Below are 9,918 nucleotides of genomic sequence, written 5' to 3' on the forward strand. Positions count from 1 at the left end.
TTTGTGGGTTTAATTTATTTTTTATTTATTTTCACCATTTCTAGTGGGTATCGGAAGCAGAGGAATGCAATATGAAGTCACAAAGAAGAAGCACTATTCAGCCACAGTATAAGGAGTGGAAATGAACCTTTTCTTATTAGTTTGTACTTAGCTGCATCTTTTGGAACCACTGAAAACTTTCATCCACCTGCTGCAGATTGCTATCTTGATTATCTGTTCCAATTTGAAGTAGTTTTACTGTGGCAGCAACCCTGGTTTACCACTGTTCTTCATCTACTGTTCTCGAAATACCTACGTTTTACAACTTAAATTTGTCAGCCAGTAGACATTTTGTGCTCTTTTCAGTGATTGAAAACTGATGTTCCAAGAACATAAGCTAGTTTCCCAGAGAAGATGAGTAAGCACAGAAAGGTCTGATTGGTTTATTGGGCCCATGTGGTTAAGGTGTGCCAATTTCTGTAGCCAAGAGCAATACAAAGGAGTGGTTAGCAGCAGATGTGTGTCTCTCATTGCTTTCTAGCCTCATAGATGAGGTTTCCAGTTGTATTAAAGTAGCAGAATTTTAAAGCAGTCTGAATTGGAACTGAAATTTCCAGATTAAGATCCACAATAGGAATTTTTTTGCCCAGAAGCAACTATAAATATAGTGGACATAAGTGGATACTTTTGGTAGCAGTGTCTGAAGTCAAGCCCACATGTTTGAAAATTGTTTTACAGGTGAAGCATAAGCCTGGTTATATCATATCTGCAGTAGTAATGAGGTACTTAGCTCAATATTGTTATTTTTGTTTATGCTATGCATTTCCAAGATAATTCAATTAAGATAATTTTGATGTTGTGTTAATTACTGGGGACATGTATTACATAATACAGAATACTTCCTAGGTGAATTAGCTCCACACTGCTGGGACTACTCTTTCCTATTTCACTTAAAGGTTATCAGTTACTACGTGGTATACAGAGTAGGCATATCCATAGTTGCTATCCTGCACAGTTTATAGTTTAAACATGCAAAACAGGTGAAGAGAAGAGAAGGGAAGGAGAGAGCTTCCCGTGATCTAAAATCATTCAGGGATTATGTGCACAGCCTGCAGGATCTAGGCACTGCTCCATCCGTATTGCTGTCCCTTTGGAAGAGCAGTCTAGTATAGATTAAGATACTTACACTTGCACAAAAGGGGGCTTGCTTTTTTTTTTTTCTTTTTTTTTTAATTATTATTGTAAAGTAAATGTCATCTATTCCATCTGCCCCTCAACAAAACCATCATTAATTAGCTGATTTATTTTAGACGTTGCAGCAGAGGTGGATTTTTAAGGATAGATTTCAGAGAAGCAAGGACAATCGCCTGACAGCTCAGTTCAGAGAGGGCACTCCATGTGTGAGGGGCAGGGTGGAGCTGTGTGAGAGAAGCTGACAAACGGCAGAGAAGATTGTTATTGTTGGTGGATTTGAAGGAAGAGTGTGAGTGTGTGTATGTGTGTGTGAAAGAGAGAAAGAGAAACGCAATTAGAGACAAGAACAGACAAATAAGAAGGGTGGAGTTTTGAAGAGCCTTGAAGCCGAGGACAAGAAACATGAACTTGCTGTTTTGAAACCAGAAGGGATTGAAAGAGGGATGAGTGATGTGGTCAGAACATACAAGCACTATAACCCTCAAGTGGAAAAAAAAAATAAAATTAACGACATACTATTTCTTGATAAGCACAGAAAGCACAAATTGACAGAACAACCTCTACTTCCAAAACCTTTAAGAGGCTGAACAATTTTTGAGGAAGAGAAGAGAGATGGCATCCAAAATAGCACATTAGAAAAAAAAAAATCTGAGCAAGGGCATTTGCAGTGCTAAAGCAGAATGTTAATTGAAATCCTACTGTGCCAACAGGAACATTGGAAGGAGACCAGTCAGGATTAGACTAATTAAGATGTCTTTAAAAGAAAGGGGAAAAAAATCTACTGAAAAACTGAACAGGTTGGATTGTCTTAAAGAGGAATTTACCAAATACCCAGAGAATTCTTAAAAAATTTATTAACTGTGTCCATCTTGCAAAACATGAATTGAAGTAGACTGGAATGTTGATACAGTTAAAGAAAAGTTGCCTTCTGAGTATTTTTGGGAGCCGATGGCTGGGGATGTGCTCTAGCACATTAGATCCTTGTCCCCTCTATGTTTATTTTGAGGAGAGATGCCAATAGGTACTTTAAGGAAGTTGGTGGTTTCTCTATCACCCACTGTAGCGGGTTTCTCTGACATAAAATACTTAAGACTCAGCATCCCTCTTCCTTGTCATCACTTGCTCCCATTCGGTTTTGTGTGCCTGATTGTGGGAAGAGGCAAAGGGAGGTTCTTGAAGAGTTAGAGATGGAATTTCTTCGTTTACAAAGGTAAGGATATTGTCTGATGTGATCTTGTCACAACTTCTTGTGATAGGGATATCCTTCTTTCCGAGCTTTCACTACACAGTGCTCCAGGCAGCACAAAAGTGCTTATATGGCGGTAGAACTTGAGCGTAAAGATGGAGGTGGTACTTGAACTTGCCTTTGCTAGCACGACTGCCATGCAGGACCCACAGATTTGAGTCTGAGATCATCAGTAGAAGCAGTTTTTGCCAGGCAGCTTCCACAGCTGGAGTTGATGACCCACATCCAAGTCTCATACAGCCCTTGGGAAGATAACCATTGCTCCTGACTTTACAGAGTGATAATGGCATTTGACAGAAGAAACTATGAATATTTTAATCCTTTAAAAGGAGTAAAGAACATGTCTAGTGTTGAGTCAAGCTGTTTGAATTATTCAGTGTGAATAAGTGAGCCAATTTATTGGACCTTTTCCTTGTTCACAGATCACTCACAACCTCATCCTTCTTTCCATGACCAGAGTTGCTTTTCTCAAGTTTTCTGCAAATAGTTTATACAAATGTCAGCCAATGGAACTTGTGATCTCTTTCCTTCAACCATTATTTGCTGTCAGCCTTGCATATTTTTTTAAATTATTGCTTTTCAATGTCTGGATGGCAGGACTTTTAAAGTGGGGAAGAAATTAAATAGTGAATTTTGACTAAATAGACATCTGTACAAATATTCTTCCATATAAAATTTCAGAACTGTCTAGTTGTCCAAAAAACAGATATTACCTATATAATTATAAGAACAAATAAGCTCCTAACTGAGAGGTGTATTTTAATGGTGTTTGAATTTTGTCCCATGTTGGCCAGAACCGCTTGTTCTTAGCCCTGAAAATGTCTGAGCTATCCAGAAGAGCGTGACATCTAATCTATGCTTACTGTGTTCTGCAATAGTTTTAAAAACTGTCTGTGTATTTTATTGGAGCTGAACAATTGCAAATTTGATGAAGAGTGACTGTGAATGGCATTAATATGGTTAAATCAAAGAGAACTCTGAGGAGTGTTTCAGAGCCTTGATTTTATACTATTCAACTTACTTGAGTTTTGCACTGGTGTATTTATTTATTTACCAAAGCCACAGTCTTTCTACAAGCACACTCTCTCTGTAATGACATTCTTGGGAGGTCTACAGCTTGTCTCACATTTGTACATTTATGGAGTCAACCCAAACACGTAAGCCTGTCAGTGTAAACTCTGCATATTGATATAGTACCTTTCTTAACACCTGATACGAAACTATGCACAATAGAAAAACCAGAATCTTTCTAGAAAATGGCACAGACAGTAAATCCCATTCTAAGCCATTTATCTAAGTAAAGTGGAGTGTACAAGGTACTAAACTAGCCTGACAACCTGTATTTAGTGTAATGATTTATTTGCTCTTTGGCAAGCTCTAACCATTTACTATTAACTATTGCAGAGGAAAGGTAAGGTTATTATTACCTCATAAAGTAAATAGTGATACTTAACAAAACAGAACATCTGCCCCGCTTATTAAAATATTTTGACAGATTTAAATTGGTTAACATTTAATCTCATTTGTAATTATGGGAAGCAATAGTATGTGTTCTGAAGACACAAAAATAAATATTTTTGTGATTAGGAAACTTGTTACACTTCAACAACATTTTTTTTTCTCAGGGTTCTTTTCTTAATCTGAAAGTAATGCAGACATTACTTTGGCATTCTAGTAAATGCTGAGGCTACTTGGAACTAAGCCTACTAGTTTTAGATGACTTAAAAACCCAACCCTTATTTATATTACTGGCATATAAAAAAGGGAAATATAAAAACAACTGTGCTTAGCAAAACAAGTTGATAGATAGGAATCTGAGGGGATAGGCCACAATGTTTTTTATGTTTTGAGAACAGAATCTGAATGCTTTACTATCGGATATTTAAAGACAGTTAGCTTTTTAAAGAGAGCCTGAAATTCTCTTATTTGAATGTTTTAAGTGGACAAAAACTGAGCACTAGCCCAATAAAAGAAAAATATTAGTTTTTATCCAGATCTGTTATATTTGGCCCAGTCAACTACATGACCACATGACTACAAGTGGGTTGCCCAAGATGGGAGGCAGGACCAGGCAGTCAGGAATAGCCGGACCTTCCTGGTCTGTGATTCTGTTCACACTTGGTTGAAATGACTCTGTAAATGTGTCTTGAGATGGGAATTCCAGAAACTTGAGCCAGGCTGTGCTTTTGTAACTTAGGCTGATGTACCTATTTGGCAAGTAACTCATTGCTCTGCATTTTTCTGCCATTTTTACCCCAAGCTAAACATTTTTCTTGTCTATGTAGAAAAGTTTTTAGCAGTAGGGTTTTGTTCATCTTATACATTTGCACAATATTCAGCACAGTGATATCTGTTTCTTAGCTGAAGACTATCAGTGCGGAACAGGGATTCAAAAAATGTAACTTTGTGTAAGTGGAACTAGTCTGCTTTGCATCAGCCTCATCATTGCATGTGGCAGAATGTCCGAAATCTCTCTGCTCATCAACTTTGTTTAATATAGCACTTTTTCTACAATGTGTCAAAAGCATTTTAAAGAACAATAGCTACTGAGTTGAATAATCAATTATAGATAATGATACAGTACAGCACAGATAGCACAAAGTGTATAATTATAGTATTTGATTTGGTTCTGTTAGAAGTCAGTGGCAATTTAACATTCACATCATCAATGGAAGCAGGAAGCCCACTGTAGATAAAAGCTTAACATATAGTTAGTTGTGAACTCCGTCTCAGCTATTCACAAACATCCTGTAAAATTTCAGCTTAAGCTGGATCTTTCTGTGTTGAGTTCTACCTCAAAAATGATCTAGAGCAGTTTAAGGTAATGTTAGTTTATCTTTTTTTAATTTAAGTATTGACTTTCTGGCCTCTCTGTCGGCTGTATCTATATTTAAAATATCATCTAAGGTCTGTCACTACAACCTGGAGTATAATTTATTTGGTGGACTTTATCAGTTCTTTTAGAAAAATTTTCACAAGCAAATTGCAATTTTCTCACAATTTCTCACATTCTTAGAAATTTATGAAAGCAGTTTTCCCTAAGAAGTCCTCCCCACTCTTTTCTTTTAACCTGAAATTTAAAACTAATCTCTAATATGCAGTAATGTAAAATATATATCTTAGTTGTGACTTAGTTGAAACTTAGTTGTGATGTGATTTTCATGGCCTTGTTTGTACCTCACATGGATAAATGAAAGACTTTTTATCTGCTTTCTGATGCAAGGATTTTGGAAATTGTGTTTTTTAAATTGTATCCCAACAGATTTTAGAACACAGTGGCAGTTCACTGCTCCCTTACATTTGAGCTAACAAATCTTGATTATATGGCTACTTTGAGAAGAGATCTGGAGAGTGTTTATATCTAGATCTAAAAAGACTATTCATATGATTTTATTCATTATTCTCTCTATACAATTAATGAGTTTTCAGAATATAATCTGAGAGTCCTTCTTTTCTGTATGTTCTTTGTGCTGTTCTGGTTTTTTTTAATGTCTGTTTTTGTATTCCATGTGTATTTTTTGTAGTCTATCTTGATTCTGCTTACATGTCCAACTTCTCTCTGTGGCCTTTCTGACAAGATCTTCTGACTAAACGCAGTAGGACAAGTCAACGTAAACAGGCTTGGACCCATAAACTGTACATGTTCTGTCCAATTTGTCTTAATCTTCAGATCAGTCCTCTGAGTTTTGATTCCATCTTTGCGTGAACGAGGTTTTGAGTACGTCTTTCTTTGTTTTAGCCTGAAGCACCTGTGACAGTTTTGACACTCATAACCCCAAGATGGTGGGATGGATTTATTTGTTTGTTTGTTTGTTTGCTTGTTTTTTAATTTAGGCCTAGCATAAGCACAGAAGTGTATATATTGAGTACTGCTTTCAGCTCTGTGGCCCCCAACATAAGAAGAAGCTGAACCTGTAGGAGTGAGTCCAGAGGAGGGCCATGAAGACATTTCCTGTGAAGATGTGAAGAAGGCTGAGAGAGTTGGGGTTGTTCAGCCTGGAGAAGAGAAAGCAAGACCTTAGAACACCTTCCAGGACTCAAAGGAAGTCTACAAGAAATTTGGAAGAAAATTTTTACGAGACTTATCTTGTATAGGATCAGTGATAGGACAAGGGGTAATGGCTTTGAACTGAAAGAAGGTTAGATTCAGGTTAGGTATCAGGAACAAATTTTTTACAGTGAGGATGGTAAGACACTAACACAGGTTGCCCCAAGAAGCTGTGAGTGCCCTGTCCCTTACACTGCCCAAGGCCAGGTTGGATGGGGCTCTGAGCAACTTGGCTTAGAAGATGTCCCTGCCCATGGTAGGGAGTTGGAACTTTAAGGTTTTTCACAACCCAAACCATTCTATGATATACTCTGTGAGTCTGTTTTGTTAATTGCTTTGGTTTTGCTTTTTTTTTTTTTTTTTTCACTTCTATGAAAGTTTAAGCTGCTTTCTCCATGCATGGATTTTGAAACTTTTTTAAGCCTCTGTCAAAGACATACCACTTCTGCATGAAGTGTACAGGTGTGCTCCTAAAATCAAGTTTTAAGAGAGAGATAGGTTAAGAACTTATGTTTGGTCAGCCACCTGGGAAGTGGTGGAAGAACAGAAGCCAGACGCTTAGTATAACACATAGAAATTTGAAGCTGTTGCTATCTGCATTGTAAGCTTCAGATCTAGCCTTACAGATAGTAAAAACTTCAAAACATTAACCCTTCCACTGCTTCTAGGCTGTTACTTTAAAATTATTTTATTTTTAAAATTTTTTTCCTCCCACACTTTGGTTTTTACAAGAAAAATAGATGTTGCCACCCTAAGTAATTACCACCCTTCTTTTACAGACTTACAGCTCCATAAGATGAGCTATTGTGCTAAATAATTAGCACATGCCATTCACAATATTCTAAGAATTATATGCAACATCAAGCAGGAACTATACACTGACACATGACCATATTTTCCATGAAGTTGCACTAAACAGAAATTAGGTATTAGCAACAGGTGCATTTAAAACAAGTTATTAATTGTTAAAGGAAAAAAAAAAAGAGAACAGTGTCGTATTCAACCATTAATATACTAAAGCATTTTAAAGTTTGCAGTGATTTGAACCATAACCTCTTTTAACATATCCTTTGTTCATTTGCATACACAAACATTAATCCTGTGCTTGAACACAGAAATGCATTTACATAAAAACTACATTGGGATTTATAATTTATTAAGTAATTGTAGCTGAGATGTTATTGGAAACAAAGAAAACAACTATATTTAAATGCCAGGCTCTAAGGGAATATAATATATAGGAACTTTTTAATAAGGAGGAGGAAGAAATATTTTCTTTCTAGGATGTTGCTAATTAATACAGATTTTCTTTTTGATATATTTATTTTTTTATGAAATTTTGTGTTTTGAGATGAGTTATACTCCAGTATGCTGGAGGCCCTGGAGATTATATCCTCTACTTAAATAGTGGGTAAAAGACGATCACAAAACATATCCTTACATTGCCCAGCTAACTTGCTAGGTCAAGTCTATTAGAAGATTTCTGCAGGGTGTACCTTACTTGTGGATCCCAGTTGAAGATGGGCACTGAGCCATGCAGATTGAAGTAATTTTGGCATTTGGAAACAGAACTCAATGCACTGTGGGAAACCAGGGTGATTGCAAAGGTCTCTGATGAATTCAAGCAGCAGATGAACAGAGAGATTTTACATTTTATTTTTGGGACAAGATGCCTAAAGCACCAGTTTTATGGCACTGGAACAGTGGTAAAGTTCTTTTAATGAAATTAAGTCCTTTGTGTGTGTCCTGATCCTCTAGCCCTTTCTCTCTGTACAGAGCATAGGACTTGGCTGAGGTAGTTTTAGCTGTATCCAGGGATCTCCAGAACATCCTTGCAGAAGAAATGCACCTCCTAGTTTCCCTTGACATTCCAAGCACAAGCTATTACCGGGATGTGAGGAATGGCTTCAGAATGTCTCAGGGAAAGACCCTAGGCCTTATTTAGTTTCAAGTTATTCCTTGTGTTCTTCTCCCTCCTTAGCAGCCTCCAGCCTGAATTTTTTATCTACTACTGGGTTATTCCATAGATTCTCTCTTGCTCTTCCAGTAGGTTTAACATTTGTTCATTCTGTATTCGAATTGACTGTATTTGAGTTGTCCTGCAGGCTGCGAGGCATATGCTCCATTGAGAACACAGGAGGGAGAGTCCTGGAGCCAGCTTTGTGTTCAGAGCCACTTCAAAGCTTTTCAATTCTGTAGGCAAAATTTAAAGGGATAAGGAACTGCATTCCTGGCTGGATGTCTCTTTTGTCAGGAGAAATAACAGTAAGAGAAGGAGGAGGACTCAGGACAATCATGCTTGCTGCTGTTGGAGGAAGGGGAGGACACTGTAGGGGAGGGCTGATCTCAACAGCAGCCTTTTCTCTTCCCCCTGCCCTACTGATCCTGACTTTGGACACATTTTGAGCTAGTCCTCAGAGCTAAGTGGCATGGATTCCAAGGATCTGGCTACAGGAAAAAAAAAAAAAAAAAAGAAAAAAAGGAGCAGGCACAAGTCTCCATCGGTATCCTTTATGCTCATAACTGTTTCTGGCAGTTACTTGTAAAGACAAGCTTGACCCTGGGGTTGAAATGGTCTTTAGAGGTTCTGTGATCAAAATATTTAGGGAACAGTTGAACTCTGTAGAGGCTTAGTAGGTGACCAAAAGTAGAAGAATTTCTGCAGTGATACTGTAAGATTCAGCAATGACCAAAGAAAGTCTCAGCCCTGAATTATTCACTGTGGGAAGCAGACGACAAATAACTTCCACCCAAATGACTAAAATTTGGCAAGATTTGTAACTAACTTTGTATGATGTCTTACCGTCAATCACAATTTTCACCTCTAATTGTGGCTAAAGTTGGTCTCTGAACTTGGTATTTTATGCTTGTCACAGGCTGTGAATTGGGGCACGATTTGCATCCTCAGCAGTAAACTGCAGATGCATAAGTTCTGTGGTGGATCAAACACATTATTCTTTAAGTTATCCTACTGAACTATTAAGATAGAAATGACATTTCAGCAGTTCTATGTGTTTGGTAAGGTGAATATTACTTTATAATTTTCTTTTGATAACACCTTTCTAGGCCTTCCAGAAAGCTGAAATTTGTTTGATTATTAAAGGTTAATTTTGGGCATATGTTCTGTATAAAATTCTTTGGGGGGAGGGAGGAAACTGTATGGAAGGCAAATGAAACTAAATTATAATTTGTGGTTTGCTGCTCTTACAACATCTCAAGCCCATGAAATTTCAGATGGATTTATTGATACTTTGCAAAATATGTAAAAATAAATAATCAGCTGTCACTCTCCATACATGTGCTCTGTTTTCTTTAACATTCTTATGTCAGCTTCTATAAACTCCAGCAAGACACTCTCTATGCTATGTACAGATTAGCAGCTTTAATGACACAGTTTAGGACTTTTGGCAAAAAATGTTTGGGAAGCCCCGGTATAACAAATCCTTTAGAT

This window comes from Empidonax traillii, unplaced genomic scaffold, assembly GCF_003031625.1.
Source record: "Empidonax traillii isolate 1590-97213 ecotype Southwest subspecies unplaced genomic scaffold, ASM303162v1 scaffold107:size1083646, whole genome shotgun sequence".
NCBI lineage: Eukaryota > Metazoa > Chordata > Aves > Passeriformes > Tyrannidae > Empidonax > Empidonax traillii.